Source organism: Eurosta solidaginis, chromosome 1 (genome assembly GCF_040869045.1).
Source record: "Eurosta solidaginis isolate ZX-2024a chromosome 1, ASM4086904v1, whole genome shotgun sequence".
NCBI lineage: Eukaryota > Metazoa > Arthropoda > Insecta > Diptera > Tephritidae > Eurosta > Eurosta solidaginis.
In genome coordinates, this window is record NC_090319.1 from 281,264,429 (window position 1) to 281,285,446 (window position 21,018).

General features: G+C 38.0%; 1 protein-coding gene across 5 annotated transcripts in view; it reads right to left on the minus strand.

Moving 5' to 3' along the window:
* LOC137237381 (uncharacterized) overlaps positions 1 to 21,018 on the minus strand; it is a 617,434-nt gene that overhangs the window by 552,411 nt on the left and 44,005 nt on the right. The window contains exon 2 of one of the 5 annotated variants that reach the window (XM_067760942.1): positions 18,518 to 18,667. The exons of the other annotated variants lie outside the window; for them this stretch is intronic. The gene's annotated coding sequence lies outside the window, so the exon portion shown is untranslated. The remainder of the gene's footprint in view (positions 1 to 18,517; positions 18,668 to 21,018) is intronic. 5 annotated transcript variants of the gene reach the window in all.

Consider the following 21,018-nt stretch of genomic DNA (forward strand, 5'->3'; position numbering starts at 1 on the left):
TTTTTGTTTTGCACACTTTTCGTTTCATCGTAACTCTTTTTATTTTTGCTTTTCATACAGACAGCGGCTATGTGTCCCTTTTTTTCACAGTTGTGGCAAATGGCAGTGCGGAACTTACTCTTGTCTCGCGAATGAGAGTTTCCGCACCCCGAACAAAATTTTAGGTTGGTTGTGTTTGGCAATTCGCTAGTTTTTTGCTTACTTTGTTGTTTTCGTGTTTGCACCAAGTTTATTTCTTTTTCGCAATTTGCTTTTATCGTCGCCAAAGAGGATAAATACAATAAGAGCCGTCACTCGTTATTTTTTTGGCATTTACTCGATGTAAACTATGAGGTAGTCGCTACTTTTTTTTTATGAGGGACATTTTTTAATTGCCTTCCATTTATCCATGCGGTGTTGTCACTTTATGCAAACGTGTGTTTTGGAAGAGAATTAAATAATTAATTAAATACAGTCGGAAAAATAAACACAAATACCCCATGAAAATGTATAGAAGACATTTATAAACATCTCGCCCAAAAAAAAAGTAGCGACTACCTCATAGTTTACATCGAGTAAATGCCAAAAAAATAACGAGTGACGGCTCTTATTGTATTTATCCCCTTTGTCGTCGCTACCATCTTTGTTGTTGTTTCATACGTCTCAGCAATTACCAAAGAGTATATATTTGTCAAGAGGCGTCACTCGATACTTTTGCTGTTGCCAAAGCAAATTACTCGATGTTTTCTCAAGGTAGTCGTTGGTTTTTTTTATCAGATGTATTTATAAAAACGCCTTCTATATATTTTCGTGGGGTATTTGTGTTTATTTTATTGATTGTATTAAATTAATTAATTAATTCTCTTTCCAAAAATCGTAATTATGCAAAGTCACTTTACCGCGTAACTATATAGGATTCAATTAAAAAAAACTAAACAAAACTTCCTTGAGAATCACACTCGACATGACAGGGTTGCTTTGGCAACAACAAAGTATCGAGTGACGCCTCTTAACAAATATATACTCTTTGCAATTACTAGCACATCTTCAAGTGTTGGTTGCAATTTTTGAAGCGCTGCGACACGAACGGAATGACATTCGCGCGCGATTCCCCTAAGGTCGGCAACCAAATTTCTATGTGTTTGTGAGTCTTTCATCGTTCTCTTAAAAAAATCATACCGTGCGGCTAAAATGTGTCTTTTCATTTGGAAATGACCCGTTAACTTGTCTATTAACTGTTTGTACGAAAACGTAAGTAAATTATTGCTCCCAAATAAATTTTTTAATAGCTCATACACATCTGAGCCAATCCACGATAAAAAGTAGGCTTTTTTCTTTTCATCATTTTCAACTGAACATGCAAGAAACTGTTGCGTTAACTGTTGCATATATGACTCCCAATTCTGCAAGTCCTTATTGAAATTGTGAAAAGGTGGGCATATGACTGATTCACTAGTACCCTGGCTTGGACCACTAGTCCGCTCCATGAATGTTTTCATCCATCTTTGCTGCTCCTCTATGAGGCTTTTTGCAAATTTCTGCTGTTATTCCAGCAAAGTAACAAAACTTCCTTTATCAGTCGCCATCATAATTTTTCGATTACCACCGCCGCGAATTAATTTTCAAACTTTTTTTTTTCTTTTTACTCGTCGCCAGTTGATATGTTTGTGAAGTCACACGCGTTAAGGTTGAGAGTAGATGAGAGACTGACTTTATTTAATTTGTTAAGACTTAAAACTACGTACATATGTATGAGAATAAGCATGTGGTTAATTTACATGGCTATGTGAATGTATCTGGAGTGGAGCATTCTTTATATATACATATACAACAATAGATTAATACTTTACATATATAACAATTTCAACTCACCTACCAACTTTCATCGCTTTATCCGTCTTTGGTAATGAATTATCGCACTTTTTCGGTTTTTCGAAATTTTCGATATCGAAAAAGTGGGCGTGGTTATAGTCCGATATTGTTCATTTTAAATAGCGATCTGAGATGAGTGCTCAGGAACCTACATGCCAAATTTCTTCAAGATACCTCAAAATTTACTCAAGTTATCGTGTTAACGGACAGACGGACGGACGGACGGACGGACATGGCTCAATAAAATTTTTTTTCGATCCTGATGATTTTGATATATGGAAGTCTATATATATCTCGATTCCTTTATACCTGTACAACCAACCGTTATCCAATCAAAGTTAATATACTCTGTGAGCTCTGCTGAACTGAGTATAAAACAAGTAAGGAAGGTTAAGTTCGGGTGTAACCGAACATTACATACTTAGTTGAGAGCTATGGTGACAACATAAGGGAAAATAACCATGTAGGAAAATGAACCGAGGGAAACCCTAGAAGGTGTTTATGTGATATGTGTTGCAAATTAAAGGCATTAAAGAGTATTTTATGAGGGAGTGGGCCATAGTTCTATAGGTGGACGCCATTTAGGGATATCGCCATAAAGGTGGATCAGGGTTGACTCTAGAAATTGTTTGCTCAATATTAGTATCAAAAGAAAGGTATTAATTAGGGTTTTAAAAGGGAGTGGTGGTAGTTGTATAGGTGGTCGCCTTTTCGAAATATCGCCATAACGGTGGACCAGGGGTTACTCTAGAATGCGCTTGTACAATATGGGTATCAAACGAAAGGTGTTAAAGAGTATTTTAAGAGGGAGTAGGCGTTAGTTCTATAGGTGGACGCCTTTTCGAGGTATCGCAATAAAGGTGGCCAGGGGTGACTCTAGAATGCGTTTGCACAATATGGGTATCAAACGAAAGCTGTTAATGAGTATTTTAAAAGGGAGTGGGCCTTAGTTCTATAGGTGGACGCCTTTTAGAGATATTGCCATAAAGGTGGACCAGGGGTGACTCTTGAACGCTTTTGTACAATATGGATATCAAATGAAAAGTGTTAATGAGTATTTTAAAAGGGAGTGGCCCTTAGTTCTATAGGTGGACGCCTTTTCAAGATATCGCCATAAAGGTGGACCAGGGGGGACTCTAGAATTTGTTTGTACGATATGGGTATCAAATGAAAGGTGTTAAGTATTTTAAAAGGGAGTGGGCCTTAGTTCTATAGGTGGACGCCTTTTCGAGATATCGCCATAAAGGTGGATCAGGGGTGACTCTAGAATTTGTTTGTACGCTATGTGTATCAAATTAAACGTATTAATGAGGGTTTTAAACGGGAGTGGTGGTAGTTGTATATGTGAAGGCGTTTTCGAGATATCGACCAAAATGTGGACCAGGGTGACCCAGAACCTCATCTGCCGGGTACCGCTTATTTATTTATTTATGTAATACCACGAACTTTATCCTTCCAAGATTTCAAGGGCTTTTGATTTCGCCCTGCAAAAATTTTTCATTTTCTTCTACTTAATATGGTAGGTGTCACACCCATTTTACAAAGTTTTTTTTAAGTTATATTTTGCGTCAATAAACCAACCCAATTACCATGTTTCATCATTCATTCATTCATTTTTTTTTTTCATTTTTCGTAATTTTCGAAATCGAAAAGTGGGCGTGGTTATAGTTGGATTTCGGCCATTTTTTATACCAATACATAGTGAGTTCAGGTAAGTACGTGAACTGACTTTGGTAAAGATATATAGATTTTTGCTCAAGTTATCATGTTAACGGCCGAGCGGAAGGACAGACGGTCGACTGTGTATAAAAACTAGGCGTGGCTTCAACCGATTTCGCCCTTCTTCACAGAAAACCGTTATCGTCCTAGAATCTAAGCCTCTACCAAATTTCACAAGGATTGGTAAATGTTTGTTCGACTTATGGCATTAAAAGTATCCTAGACAATTTAAATGGAAAAGGGCGGAGGCACGCCCATTTTGAAAATTTCTTTTGTTTTCGTATTTTGTTGCACCATATCATTACTGGAGTTGAATGTTGACATAATTTACTTATCTACTGTAAAGATATTAACTTTTCTTTTAAAATTTGACTTTAAACAAATTTTTTTTTTAAAAGTGGGCGTGGTCGTTCTCGATTTTGCTAATTTTTATTAATAATGCAAGTAATAAGAGTAACGTTCCTGCCAAATGTCATCATGATATCTTCAACGACTGCCAAATTACAGCTTGCAAAACTTCTAAATTACCTTCTTTTAAAAGTAGGCGGTGCCACGCCCATTGTCCAAAATTTTACTAGTTTTCTATTCTGCGTCATAAGTTCAACTCATCTACCAAATTTCATCGCTTTGTGCGTATTTGGTAAAGAATTATCGCACTTTTTCGATTTTTCGAAATTTTCGATATCGAAAAAGAGGGCGTGGTTATAGTCCGATATCGTTCATTTTAAATAGCGATCTGAGATGAGTGCTCACGAACCTACATACCAAATTTCATCAAGATACGTCAAGTTACTCAAGTTATCGTGTTAACGGACGGACGGACGGACGGACATGGCTCCATAAATTTTTTTTCGATCCTGATGATTTTGATATATGGAAGTCTATATCTATCTCGATTCCTTTATGCCTGTACAACCAACCGCTATCCAATCAAAGTTAAAATACTCTGTGAGCTCTGCTCAACTGAGTATAAAAATACCTAAAAGCATTCATATTTAGATGCGTATTCCTTTGTAGTTCTAGAATTGTTCAAAAAAATATCAATACCAACTCGTACAGACATCGCAAGTTAAGTCCAAGGAACTACAATAAACTGGCCAGCCACATGACTGCAAATGATCATCATTTTGTCCCAACAAACGAAAGGAAGTGAAAATCAAGTTTTGTGTTCGGTGGAAGCAGCAGCAGCAACAAAAAATTTATAGAAGGTGCGTTAAATAAGCAATATTGTAAAACTATTTATAGATCATACGTTACTGAGACTCTTAAATGGTTATGCATTAAATTCTTTGCTACGATAACATAATCGAGACCGCATTTAAACCCACATGTATATACATACAGCAGCGACCACGTAAATAACACTGGCTATTTTCCATAAAATTTCATATACTCTGTTGCAGCCAAAGAAAAACACACTTCCCGCGATGTTTAAATAGCTAATTCATTTATTCAAGTGTTTTTTCTTTCTTATTGATAAGTGCTTACGGCTCTATTTTTTGTATCATAAAAAGATATCCCGTAATATGACATACTTTGAGTAACAAATGTACTCAACAATTATACACATCATCATGATGCAATTACAAGGTGACTGACGTTGGCAGCTTCTCTTCCTAATCCGCCATCTTGATCTCCCACTCTGAAACTCAATTTGCCTATTTGCTAAACTACTTTTTCATTCAGAAGATAAATTCTATTAAAAACCATACAAATCAATTTTTCTGGAGAATTATGCAACGGCATTACTTTTTTTCTCCAATTCTATTTTGTGTTGACTTTAATATCATTCAAACTTGTGACAATTCTCAAAAAAATAATTGTTTATTCAACAAAATTATTGAAATTTCACCTAATTTTCTGTGTTAAATGATGGTTAGATGTTTTATAATTTTAATAATAGCGATATATATTGTAACGAATGTTAGCAGCACTGAGCGATGTTATCGTCTCTAAGCCGATGCTAAGCAGTGACGTGAATTCACATCCATAGATCAATCACTATATATCTACATAAACGAAACAATAATTGCGTCTACACATATGTACCATGTACGTATATGAGCAGCGGAGAGTTAATGCACAAACACATGCATATATGTGAGATACTCCTGAAAGTATGCAATGAGAAAAACTATAAAATTGTGCAATTGTAGTTACAGCTGAGAACTTTGAGAGCTGCTGGACTAGTAGATTCTGGAAGCTCCTAGAAGATGCGAACGTTGAAATCCAAGAGTATAAAAGGCGGCAATTGTAGAGGCGCTGGAATTCAGTTTGATTTGAGTTGTCAAGCGGTTTCGACTAAGACGTTATCTAGCGAGCAAGAGCAGTATTATTTTGAATAGTAGAGTTTCATTTGAGCTATCAATCAGTTTGGTTCGTTGCACAGTTTGAGTGTTATTGTGAAGTACTTTAATAAAAGCCATTTTGCATTATTACAAATTGGAGTTATTTATTCAACAGTTTAGTGATTCGAACTTAGCAGAGGATTGCAAATAAGAGGATTTGCAAGAAAATTCGTTACAATTGGTGTCAGAAGAGGAATTGTTGAATAAATTCCAGACAACAAGGACATGGCAAAGTTCAGTGAATTGAAAATCCAGCAACTAAAGAAGGAGTTGGAGAGCCGTGGATTGAATACAAGCGGCGTTAAACTCGAACTTCAGGCACGGCTACGAGAGGCAATGGAAACAAAAGGAATTGATGTGGACGAGTATGTCTTTTATCCTGATGGGGACGAGACAACAACAAAAATTGAAGAAAAAAATTAAACACCGCAGACAATGGCGAACACAGACTTGAACACAATATTAACTGCAATATCTGCACAAACGTCGACAGTAACATCCAAGATGGAGGCACAGGAGGCACGCATTTCAAAAATGTCGTCACGAATGTCATCTCAACTGGCATCGCAAGAGACACGCATAACATCCAAGATGGAAAAACAACTAGAATGGCAGGAGAACCGTATAACAGCAAAGATTGAATCACAGGAGACACGTATAACATCGCAATTGGAAGAAAAGAAGACATATTTGGCATCTCAACTGGAAGCGCAAGAGGCACGTATATCTGAAATTTCGGCACAAATTTCGGAACAGGCATCATCGCAGATCTTTGTGAAACTGGAAGAGCAGGATGCAAAAATTTTACAACTCGAGGACAAAATTGATGCCGAGATAGAAGCGTTAAAAGGTCGTATGGAGCAGTTACAACTAAACTGCCCAGCTGTGCCAGCGAGCAATCCGAAGGTAAAAACACCATCTTTTGACGGCTCTGTTCCTTTCCAGGTGTTTAAGATTCAGTTTGAGAAGACCGCAGCAGTGAACAACAGGAGTGCTGAAGATTAAGTTGCTGCACTATTCGTGGCATTGAAATGATCTGCTGCTGAAATCCTACAGACTATTCCCAAGGGAGAGCGGGACAACTACGAAACATTGATGAGCGCTCTAGAGAGGCGATACGGAAGTGAACACAGGAAGCAGATACACCAAATAGAGTTGCAAAACCGCTACCAAAAAACTAATGAGACTTTACAGAAGTTTGCGTCAGATGTCGAAAGGCTTGCACATTTGGCGAATGCCGACGCACCCGTGGAATGCACCGAAAGGGTAAAAATTCAGAGCTTTATAAATGGCATACGGAACGTCGAAACGAAGCGAGCCACATACGCAAACCCAAAACCAACATTTGCTGAAACGGTATCACATGCATTGACTCAGGAAACTGCCTCCCTATTGAGTAAACCAGCATATAAGGCTCATCGTGTGGAAGTAGAAGGACCAGAGTGGGTAGACGCAATTTTGGAAGCATTGAAGGGTACGCAGAAGAAGAATAATGATGCAGTCAAATGCTTTAAGTGTGGAAAGCCAGGGCATATTGCGCGTTATTGCAACACCAACCCTAACAGTTCCAACAATGTGGATGGTCGTAAACGCAGAGCAGAATGAGATGAGCAAATCTCCAAGACAAAACAATCGTTAAACTAAAGCGAGTCAGCAGCAAGGGGCGACAGCTGACTCCCTCAGTTGAATGCCCTATAATCTCTATCTCACAAATTGGAAGAAGGTCGAGCAATCTTACTGTCGGAGGACATGGGGATGGAAAGGAATGTTTACTGACTGTAGTAACGGGTGCATCTCATTCCATCATTCGAACGGATTTAGTCAACAAGAAGATAAGACCATTGCATGGAGCAATATTGCGTACAGCCACTGGAGAAGACAGCACTGTGCTAGGAGAAGTAGAATGTGAAGTAGCAATTGGGAACGTCACGGTAGTACACAATTTTATAGTGGCAGAAATTGTTGATGAAATCATAATTGGAGTGGACTTCTTAATCGGCCAGGGCATCAAGATCGACATGCGATATAAAAACATGGATGTACCACTTAATTTCGGCTACGAGAGAGGCTACAGCAGTAAACGAGTGCTGGTGGAAGAGAGTCAGCAAATTCCACCAAAATGCGAAGCAGTCATCTGGGCAAAGGTTGATGGAGATTGTGGGACAAACAAATTGTGGGTTGTCGAAGCAGCAAACAAATCAGCACTAAACATACTTGTAGGAAAAACCCTGGCTATGACAAAACAAGATGGACGTACTCCGGTAAGAGTACTAAATGAGTTCAAGTCACCACTCAAACTGACTAAACGAACTATTTTGGGAAGATGCCAAGAGGCTGAAGTAGGTATTAACTGTGAACAGCTCCAGGAACACGTTTTAGGTAGTAATACTGATCTTTTAAATGATATCACGGCATGGACGCAGGGGCTAGAGGAAGCATATCAGAGTAAGGCAAAACAACTGCTCCTAAAGTACGCGAACATATTTGACCAGGATGGTTCTAAACCAGGCCGCACCAACGTTGTGAAACATCAAATTGACACTGGAGATGCGAGGCCGATCCATCAAGCTCCACGTAGTGTTCCACTAGCGAAGCGAAAAGTTGTGAGTCAAATCATTCAAGAAATGAGCGACAGCGGCGTCATCGAACCATCAGCTAGTCCATGGATCTCACCGGTAGTACTTGTAAAGAAGAAGGATGGAAAAATGAGGTTTCGTGTGGACTACCGGAAGTTGAATGACGTAACGAAAAATGATAGCTACCCATTGCCAAGAATTGACGACACCCTGGACCCGCTATCTGGTACGAAATGGTTTTCCACGCTGGACTTGGTAAGCGGCTACTGGCAAGTAGAGGTGAAAGAGAAAGATAAAGAGAAAACAGCCTTCAGTGTCGGTGATGGCCTTTGGCAATTTACAGTGATGCCTTTTGGACTTTGTAATGCACCAGCTACTTTTGAGAGACTCATGGACCAGGTACTGAAAGGACTACATTGGAAAACATGCTTGGTGTACCTGGACGACATCATCGTATTGGGCAAGAATTTTGATGAATATCTTAGGAACTTGGAGGAAGTTTTCCAAAGAATAGCTGGGGCTGGTCTGAAGTTAAGCCCCAAAAAGTGTGCGCTGTTTAAAAAGGAAGTAAATTATTTGGGTCACAAGGTAACGACAGAGTGCATCTGCACTGCGAACGAAAAGATAGAATTAAGAAGTTTCCTTGGGCTGTGCACATATTACCGCCGATTTGTACCAAATTTTTCCAGCGTAGCCCATAGCCTCCATGAGCTTACAAGAAAAAATAAAGCTTTTGAATGGAAGAAGGAGCAAGAAGTGGCTTTCCAAACATTGAAGGAGCATTTGTGCACTGCCCCAATGTTAGCATATCCAATTCCAGGAGCAACATTTATTCTAGATACAGATGCGAGTGGATATGCTATAGGAGGCGTTTTATCACAACTGGTCGATGGACAGGAGAAGGTAGTTGCATATTACAGCCGTTCGATTGGAAAACCAGAGAGGAACTACTGCGTTACGCGGAGAGAACTGTTGGCCTTGGCAGAGTGCATTAAACATTTTCACAAATACTTCTACGGCCAGCGATTCCGTGTCAGGACAGATCACGCAGCTTTAAAATGGCTTCTGCAGTTCCGTAATCCTGGAAGGACAATTGGCACGGTGGATCGAGCGACTACAAAGCTATGACTTTTCCATTGAGCATCGAAAAGGTAGTACCCATGGAAATGCTGATGCAATGTCACGAAGACCATGTAGTTTGGAATGCAAGCACTGTTCAAAGGCCGAGGCTAAAGAAGACATTATAGATGTCCGGCAATGACTATAACATGTACAGATGAATGGCACAAGGAACATCTAAGGAAGTGTCAGCTAGAAGATACAGACCTGTCACATGTTATGCAAGGGCTCGAACGAAACGAAAGACCAAATAGAGAGGAGATGTCAGCAGAGAGTCCCATTGGAACAGTGGAACAGTTTGGAGTTGATATCCGGTTGCTTGCATCGAGTATGGGAGGGTGAGGATGGCCAATGCAAGAAAAAGCTGATAGTTGTTCCCAGAAAGAGGATTCCGGACGTGCTCAGTGAGCTACATAATGGTCCAAGTGGAGGTCATCTTGGAATCACGAAGACGCTCGAGAAAATTAAGCAGAGATTCTATTGGGTTGGTTGCCGTCAGCCGATCACCGAGTGGATTGCCAACTGCGAGGTTCGCAACAGAGCGAAAGGGCCCAAAACACGAAGACATGGCCAGATGAAGCAGTATATTTCAGGTGCACCATTTGAAACAATCGCCATGGATGTCGCAGGTCCATTTCCTACTAGCAACCGCGGAAACAAATACATACTGGTGGTTACGGATTATTTCAGTAAATGGCCAGAGGTATACCCAATCCCAAAACAAGAAGCGGAAACAGTAGCAGAAGTTGTTACAAACGAATGGGTTGAGTACTCCTTCCTGTTTTGTTATAGCCAGGGTTTTTCCTCCAAGTATGTTCGGTGTTGATTTGTTTGCTGCATCGACAACCCACAATTTGTTTGTCCCACAATCTCCATCAACCTTTGTCCAAATGACTGCTTCGGATTTTGGTGGTATTTACAGACTCTCTTCTACCAGCACTAGTTTACTGCTGTAGCCTTTCTCGTAGCCGAAATTAAGTGGCACATCCATGTTCTTATATCGCATCGACTTGCTTTGCATATCGATCTTGATGCCTTGGTCGATTAAGAAGTTCACTCCAATTATGATTTCATCAATAATCCATTTATAGAACTCTGAATTTTTACCCTTTCGGTGTACTCCACGGGTGCGTCCGCATTTGCGAGATGAGCCAACCTCTCAACATCCGAGGCAAACTCCTACAAAGTCTTATTCGCTTTTTGGTGACGGTTTTGCAACTCAATTTGATATATCTGTCTTCTAAGCTCGCACCCATAACCTCCCTCGATAGCAGCCATCAATGCTTCATAGTTGTTCCTCTCTCCCTCGGGAATCGTCTGTAGGATTTCGGCTGCTGGCCCCTTCAATGCTACGAATAGAGCTGCAACTTTATCTTCAGCATTCCAGATGTTCACTCCTCAAAACTGTAGCCTAAAGACCTGGAAAGGAACAGAACTGTCAAAGGATGGTGTTTTTACCTTTGGATTACTCGCTGAAACTGCTGGCCGATTTAGTTGCAGCTGCTCCTTACGATCTTTTAAATCATCGACTTCTGCCCGAAATTGAGCGATTTTTGCATCCTGCGCTTCCAGCTTTGATGTTACCCTTGCTTCCTGTGCTTCTAACTGCGAAGACATTTGTGCCACTTGATAAGCGCTCCTCTTGTTCTTCCATCTTGGATGTTATGCGTGTCTCCTGCGATTACAGTTGGGATGCCATATATGTCTTCTGTTCTTCCAGTTGAGTTTCCATCTTGGATGTCATACGGTTCTCCTGGGATTCCAGTTAAGATGCTAGTTGAATGCTTTTGCGATTCCAGTTGGCGACGAAAATTCTGAAATGCGTGTCTCCTGTGCTTCCAGTTGGGATGATATTTGCGACGGCATTGATGTTACTGTCGACGTTTGTGCAGATATTGCAGCCAATATCATTTTCAAGTCTGTGCTGGTAACTGTCTGCGATGTTTCGTTTTACTCTGCAATTTTTGTTGCCTCCTCGCCATCAAGAGGAAAGACATACTCTTCCACGTCAATTCCTTCTGCTTCCATTGCCTCTCGTAGCCGTGCCTGAAGTTCAAGTTTAACGCCGCTTGTATTCAATCCACGGCTCTCCAACTCCTTCTTTAGTTGCTGGATCTTCAATTCACTGACCTTTTCCATGTCCTTGTTGTCCTCTGGAATTTATTCAACAATTCCTCTTCTGACACCAATTCTAACGAATTTTCTGCAAATCCTCTTATTTGCAATCCTCTGCTAAGTTCGAATCACTAACTGTTGAATAAATAACTCCACTCTTCAATAATGCAAAATGGCCTTTATTAAAGTACTTCACAATAACATTTATACTTCGCTTACTGATAGCTTACTTAACTCAAACTGATTCTCTCGCCTCTACTGTTGTCGCCTTTTATACTGTCGGATTTTCTCGTTGCATACTTCTAGGCTTTTCCATTCCAGAACTTATTAGTTAGTTATCAGCTACAAAATCACCAGCCACAACTACGTTTATAAATTCTTATATGCGCGTGAGTAATACTTGCACAAATTATTGCCCTCTCTTGTGAGCACCTCAGATAAGATATATACATGTGTTTGTGCGTCTCTTCTCGGCTGCTCGTATGGACATATGTGTAGACATAATGATTGATCTATTGATGTGCATAGAAGCCACTGCTTAGCATCGCTTACAGATGACAGTAACCCTTAGTGTTGCTAATATTCGTAACAATAATATTGCCACATCTCATTTCGTTTTTAAATAATTTCAAATAAGTGACATCTCTCTAAATGCATTCTCAGAGGCAACACCTAGGTAAAGTAAGTGGGAAATTAGGGTAGTACATATCTACTAACTTGCAATCCAAATAAAGAAATATAATTTCTCTGATAGCAGAAGCTATACAAATAAGTAAATGTTTAAAGTGTGGCAACTCCGTTTGGGCAGCTAGTCTAAAAATATTTCTTATGAAATACGATGTAAAATACGTTTTGCTCTAATAAATATTGGCGTAACTTATTAAATTTAAAAACATTTATTAAAATAGGTGACAAAATCGTAAAATCAGACATATATAGTAGCAAAAATGATATAATGGAAAATGGAGTATAGAATATTACTTACAAGCAAAATTTCGTCTTAATGAGTTGACTCGTTTTCGAAACAAATGCGGTTATACAAAAGGAACAATTTATTAAGCTTAGGTAGGAGCCGTGAATGGTTACCCTAGTTAGAAATATTTATGTTAAAACACGACGTAAAATATCATTCTTTTGACACCCATGTCTCGTTTAATTTTCAATCATATTCATATAGCTGGCAATCTAATAGCCGAACCTGACTATCAGAGCTTGAATTGACACGTCTTGCCTATTTTCGGAACCTAGTCGATATGGGTTACACTGCTTTTACGGTAGCAGTGAATATAGTAAATATCTTTTTAAATCACCTTCCGTCTGATACCCATATATGTATAAGGGTAATGAGCACCTCGATGAGCTGCAAATCACGGCTAGTTCCTGGGAATATTTCTCCTCCCACAACTTGACACTATCGCCGCTTATTCGACTTTAACTATATGAGATTGCTATGCGGACTGGTACCATTAAAAATTTGTTATTAAAAACCCCTTATTGTTTCATAAGCGCATTATCCCAGCTCAATTCGTATTGAATTTTTGTTGAGATACGGTATTGTAAGACAAATTTTGAGATTCTCAAACTAAATAGGATAATGCGTTTTAGACAAAAATCTGATATAGCGCGTTATTCTAAACCTTGTCTAGATAGGGCGTTTTCCAAACTACAGCTGAATATATCCGTCTATGCTACCTCAGCTGGGAGACTTTGCAGCGTTTTGGCCTAGCTGACTTCAAAACCCACAATAAGCAAATTCTTAGAGCACTTTGTGAAATGCATGAAAGCTATAGACAGCTTTCAATTTCCACATTTATTGTCGACGAGAATAAAGCAAATATAAGTTAAAACGATTTTAGTTACGAACAAGTAAGGAAGGCTAAGTTCGGGTGTAACCGAATATTACATACTCAGCTGAGAGCTTTGGAGACAAAATAAGGGAAAATCACCATTTAGCAAAATGAACCTAGGGTAACCCTGGAATGTGTTTGTATGACATGTGTTTCAAATTAAAGGCGTTAATGAGTATTTTAAAAGGTAGTGGGCCTTAGCTCTATAGGTCGACGCTTTTTCGAGATGTCGCCATAAAGGTGGACCAGGATGACCCAGAACATCATCTGTCGGGAACCGCTAATTTATTTATATATGTAATACCACGAAAAGTATTCCTTCCAAAATTCCAAGGGCTATTGATTTCGCCCTGCAGAACTTTTTCATTTTATTCTACTTAATATGGGAGGTGACACACCCATTTTACAAAGTTTTTTCTAAGGTTATATTTTCCGTCAATAAACCAATCGAATTACAATGTTTGATCCCTCTTTTCATATGTGGTATTGAATTATGGAATTTTTTTCATTTTTCGTAATTTTCGATATCGAAAAAGTGGGCGTGGTCATAGTTGGATTTCGGCCATTTTTTGTGCCAAGATAAAGTGAGTTGAGATAAGTACGTGAACTAGGTTTAGTAAAGATATATCGATTTTTGCTCAAGTTATCATGTTAAGGGCCGAGCGGAAGGACAGTCGGTCGACTGTGTATAAAAACTGGGCGTGGCTTCAACCGATTTCGCCCATTTTCACAGGAAACAATTACCGTCATAAAATCTATGCTCCTACCAAATTTTACAAGGATTGGTTAATTTTTGTTCGACTTATGGCATTAAACGTATTCTAGACAAATTAAATGAAAAAGGGCGGGTCCACACCCATTTTGAAATTTTCTTTTATTTTTGTATTTTGTTGCACCATATAATTACTGGAGTTGAACGTTGACATAATTTACTTATATACTGTAAAGATAATCAATTTAATTAATTGTTAAAATTTAACTTTTAAAATTTTTTTTTAAGTTGGCTTGTTCTTCATCCGATTTTGCTAATTTTTATTTAGCACATATATAGTAATAGGAGTAACGTTCCTGCCAAATTTCATCATATTATCTTCAACCACTGTCAATCTACGGCTTGCAAAACTTTCAAATTACCTTCTTTCAGAAGTGGGCGGTGCCACGCCAATTGTCCAAAACTTTACTAATTTTCTATTCTACGTCATAAGGTAAACCCACCTACCAAGTTTCATCGCTTTATCCGTCTTTGGTAATGAATTATCGCACTTTTTGGATTTTTCGAAATTTTCGATATCGAAAAAGTGGGCGTGGTTATAGTCCGATTTGGTTCATTTTATATATCTGAGATGAAATTTACTCAAGGTATCGTGTTTACGGACGGACGGACGGACATGTCTAAATGAGTTTCTTTTTTCGCCCAGATCATTTTTATATATAGAAGTCTATATCTATCTCGATTAGTTTATGCCGTTACGGATTGCCGTTATGCGAACAAAGTTCATATACTCTGTGAGCTCTGCTCAGCTGAGTATAAAAGGCCCACTCCCTTTTAACATACCCATTAACACCTTTCAGTTGATACCCATATCGTACAAACAAATTCTAGAGTCACCCCTGGTCCACCTTTATGGCGATATTCCGAAATGGCGTCCACCTATAGAACTATGGCCCACGCCCTTTTAAAATACTCTTTAATACCTTCCATTTGAAACCCATGTCATACAAACACATTCCAGGGTTACCCTAGGTTCATTTTGCTAAATGGTGATTTTCCCTTATTTTGTCTCCAAAGCTCTCAACTGGGTTTGTAATGTTCCGTTACACCCGAACTTTGCCTTCCTTACTTGTTTCTCTTGACAACCTTTGAACTTATAATAGCACAGTATGAGGAGCCACTGATTGTAATAATATGGCATGTCAAATTAATAAAATAATTAACAAAATTTGAAGTCAGTCTTCGACACCCAATGCCATTTCAATTTCGAGTCAGTTGTGTGAAAAATTAGAACCATAATTAAACCATAATTTCGGTGAGGCAGTTTTTGGTGAAAGCCATTTTGACTTAATGATGACAAGCATTACAAATGGATACTTACAAAATAAATACCGAACTAATTCATGAATACGACTTTTTCCAAAGCAACAAAAAAATACGCTGCCTGGTTCATTTAATGGAATGAAACCAAACCTTATTCTGGGGATTTGCATAAAGCTATCTCGACAGAGTGGTTTTGGATTCTATACAGTGTCCACTTTGGTGTAAAAACTTTATCGAAAAAGCAATCCAAACCTCGTCAGCAGTGGGCATTATATGCAGTCCTTATGGTTCCCTGGATTTAGATTGATATACTTATATACATAGCAATTTGTTTTTTTTTTTTTTTTGGCATAGCTTTGAATGAAATATTTGCCAGGCCATTCAAATATTGATATGAACTTTGCTAAGCAGCGTCCCTCACATTTTGTGCCAAACCTAATTTGCGCATAGCAACGTAAACTAAAACTAGGTGTCTTCCGACTGGACAACTTTTGAAAAAGTTGAAAAAAACTGAGTGAGTCTTCACATACAATGAGAGCCTGAACGTTGACCTCGAACAACCGCTAAGTGTGTCAACTAAGCTAAAAATCTTTTGGAACTCTTTTGAAGACCGCTTATTTGCCTACAAGAATATGCACAGCTAGCAATTAGAGTACTATGGGTTAAAACACGGGTGCCTTTTTAAGAAAAACTCGTAAGCTTCGTAGGTTGTATAAAAAACTTATTTTGTTTTGTTGATTTTCCGAGAAGGTGGATAAATGATGTATATAGGAACGACTTTTCGTCATCCCCTGAAAAATTTGGTTTCCATACAAAAAGGTTTAAGCGTTGTGCCATCATCAGTGTCGATTTTCAATCTTTGAGAAAAAAAAAATCGCATTGAACTAAATTCTTACGATTACCTTTTTGAATGTCTTTAACAATGTTTTCATTATACTAAAGGTAAATAAACGGATGATAAAAAAAATTTAAGGACTACCTTTATATAAATGCACCAAAAAATAGAAGGAAATTTTTCCTTTAATACAGACATACACTTGTTTAATTTTGGCTAAAAAACCTTAACAATAGCTCTTGTAAAAGAATTTTGGGATTTAAAACTATAAAGGTGGAGCGCAATCTTTCAATCTGAGGCAAACCATGTAATTGGGATTAACTAATTAATTATTTAAAATTTAAACACGCGCTCTACCTTTATAATTTTAAATCTTAAAATTTTTTTACAAGAGCTATTGCTAAAGTTTTTTAGTCAAAATTCTACAAGATTATGTCTGTAATAAAGGAAAAATTGCCTTCTATTTTTTGGTCTATTTATATAAATGTAGTCCTTAAAATTTTTTATCATCTTTTTAAAGAAAAGGCATTTGGAATTTTGGGACTCACGGCCCAAGTTTCAAGTATCTAGCTCACCAGCAAGTTACTCAAAAATCGATCGCAATATTCCCCTAATTTTTCGGTGATTTGTAGTTATCTCAATTAGCACCCCACCTAGCGCAACTTTGTTTTCTATAAATTGTATTGTCACCAAGCCTCGAACTGTGTGCCAAGTTTCAAGTCTCTAGGTCACCGCGAAGTTAGTTAAAAATGGATTTTAATGGATTCCCAAATCAAAATTAATTTTCTTAATACCTTGATCCATACGCCACCTAGCAAACTTTTTTGATCAAATATTGCATTGTCAACGGGCTATGACTCACGGTGCAAGTTTCAGGTCTCCAGCTCATCGGAAAGTTACTTAAAAATCGATAGCAAGATTCCTGCGTTTTTTCAGGGATTTTCGTTTATCTCGATTCGTCTGCCAAATGGCAGCATTTTGTTTTCCACGAATTGTAGTGCCATCAACTCGCAAACTATATGCTAAGTTATAAGTCTCTGGAGCACCGATAATTTAGTTAAAAGTCGATCGAAAAATTTCCATTTTAAAATAAATTTTCTGTATATCTCGATCCGTGCGCCAACTAGCGAAATTTTTTTGATAAAATATTGCATTGTCACCGGGTTCACGGCTCAATTTTCAAGTCTCTAGCGCACCAGCGAGTTACTCAAAAATCGATCGCAAGATTCCCCTCGTTTTTCAGGGATTTGTAGTTATCTCAATTAGTACGCCACCTAGCGGAACTTTGTTTTCTACAAATTGTATTGTCACCAAGCCTCGAACTGTGTGCCAAGTTTCAATTCTCTGGGTCACCGCGAAGTTAGTTAAAAATGGATTGAAAGATTCCCAAATCAAAATTAATTTTCTTAATACCTGGATCCGTGCGCCACCTAGCGAACTTTTTTTTGATTAAATATTGCATTGTCACCGGGTTATGACTCACGACCCAAGTTTCAGGTCTCTAGCTAATCGGGAAGTTACTTAAAAATCGTTCGCAATATTCTCTGCGTTTTTTCAGGGATTCTCAGGGATTTTCGTTTATCTCGATTCGTCTGCCACCTGACAGCATTTTGTTTTCCACGAATTGTAGCGCCATCGACTCGCAAACTATGTGCTAAGTTTCAAGTCTCTGGATCACCGAGAAGTTAGTTAAAAGTCGATCGCAAAATTTCAATTCCTATCGAATTTTGTTTCACTTGCATTGTAATGTCTCTCAGATCTGAACTATGTTCTAAGTATCAAGTGTCTAGCTCAACGGGAAGTTACCGAAAAAGATATTTCCGTGGGTCAAAAATTCGTATGGAAATGAGGGGACAAACATGAAAACGACTTAATATAAAGGTATAATATAAAAATATGTTTTTAATGGAGTGATATAAGGCCAACGGCCAAAAGTCAGTTGGCGTTACGACCACTTCAAGATACCTTAAAATCAATGAGCCTTATGACCTTTTCAAATTGTCAAAAGAACAATAGACTTTATTACATTACTTAACTTGATTTTATGTCCATTTAGGAAATTGCTCTTTTACCTTATGACCATTGCGTGAAAAAACCCATAACTATATACAGCAATATAAGATCAGCACAAAAAATTTCCGCAGGATGAGTTAGACGCTTAGTTGGATATGCTCTTCTTATTTCAAAGGAATCCTCTCCGGCATAGCGAAACTAATGTAAAGCTAAAACAATATAATATAGTAATAATAATATATATATATATAATATATATAATATATAATATAGTACTGTAATTCAACAGTTATTTATCAAAAGGGTTGAACTGCAAAACAAATAAATTGACCATATGGTCGCTTGAGAAAAAACCAGTTGACGTTATGACCATTTCTGAAAAGGAGATCGGTCATAATGTCAATATTGTTGACTGTGTGTAATATTTGTTCCAAATATGGACCAAATCGGACCACAAATACGATATTTTTGAATATTTCGATATTTGCGCCACCTAGCGGCGATTTTTTTTTCATAGGTCGCTTTCCATTCTTGTATGTATTATGTGTTCCAAATATGAGCTAAATCGGACCACAAATACGATTTTTGTGAATATCTCGATCATTGCGCCACCTTGCGACGATTTTTTTCGTATTATTGCATTGTCATCGGGTTCTGAACTCTATCTGTACTACCATGTTTCAAGATTGGTGCTTATCGGGAAGTTACTTAAATTTTAATTACAAAATTCGTTCACAACGGCCGGCCGTGCAGCCGTCCAGCCTGTCAAGTCAACCTAAATAAAACCGTTTAAAAATATAGTCAAAGCAGCCGATGATCAAAAATTAAATAATGGAGCAGTTAGACAACTTCCAGTGAATACAGCAATATGTGTAGATTCATTGGGAAAAATGGACTTCATAACTTCTAGTTGGAATCTAGTGATATACTATGATCTTCATTCTTACTTTGAGCAGATGAACATGATGCCAAACTGTCTACATCGAATAAAAAACCATTGCAACTTATTATCGGAGTGCGAAGAAGCGTGTGCAGTTATATCTATATCACTAGGAAGGCGTTATGGAAAGATAAAAAATAATCATAACTTGATTGTGCATAGTAAAAGACAGCGAAGAGCGCCTTTCGTATGGATTGGCTCTATTTATAACATGCTAGTTGGATTAATGGATGCTGACAGTGAAGAAGAAATGGAGTCTAATCTTAAAATATTGCTGAAAGACCAGGGTACATCAAAGAAAGACTGAAAGTGCTAGTTTGTGAATATGAATAAAGTGAATGTGAATAAAGTGAATTTCCAGTTCATGAAAATAAACACCAAAATTAATAGATTTCAATCAGAAATAATAAAAAATATCAACAGGGATAAAATGGCCATCCAGTTTCAAATGTTGGTGACTCAAGTCACCATTTTATTAAACGAATGCGAGAATATTCAAAAATCCATAATTGAGCTGTTAATAGATATGAATCATGGACGAATTAATCCAGCACTTATAACTCCTACACAATTAAACAAGGATTTAATACTCATAAGGGTGAAGCTACCATCAAAACTACAAATACCTGGCCAACAATACAACACTTAACTGGGTGATGTGTACAACTTAATGACAGCACATGGACTTGTAATCGACAAAAAATTGGTAATTAAAGCAGAAATACCCTGTACTTAAGCACTCATCAACAGCTTCAATTTGATTCCCATAATGTAAAAACACATCCTAGTGTTACCATGATCCATATTTTGGCCTTTATCTCGAGACCCTAGTAACAAATAGGTATGAAAACTACCCTGTACTAAAGCACTCATCAACAGCTTCAATTTGATACCCATAATGTAAAAACACTATCTGGGCATTCACGGGCCCACGTTTTGGCCTATATATGGAGACCCTAGTCGCCCAGAGGTATGAAAATTACCCTCTACTAAAGTACTCATCAACAGCTTTCATTTGTTATCCACATCCTATATACATATTCTAGGGGTACCCGGGCCTATATCTCGAGACCCTAGTCACCAATAGGTATGAAAATTACCCTGTACTAAAGCACTCATCAACAGCTTTCATTTGATATCCATATTGTATACAAACATTCTAGGGGTGCCCGGGTCCACGTTTTGGCCTATATCTGGAGACCCTAGTCACCCGGGGGTACGGAAAATACCCAGTATCAAAGTACTCATAAACATCTTCCATTTGATACCCATAATGTACAAACACATCTCAGGATTACCCTGGTCCACGTTTTGATCTCAATACCCTAGCCAGAACGGGATAAAAAGTATTCTATGTCCGTTCAATGGTTCTAAGGTACCTCTCCATCAATTTTCAGCCAAATTGGTTCATCCGTTCTTGAGTTATGCGTAGTGTAACTAACACGACTTTCTTATATATATATAGATATCAGAAGATTTCCTGTAAAAATCATTTGGATCGGAGCTATATATAATATATATCCCATACAACCGATCGTTCAGATAAGGGGGTTTTTAGCCATTTCTTTATATTTATCTTAAAATCGTTTAGGTGTGTACATCTGTTCACTATATATTTCT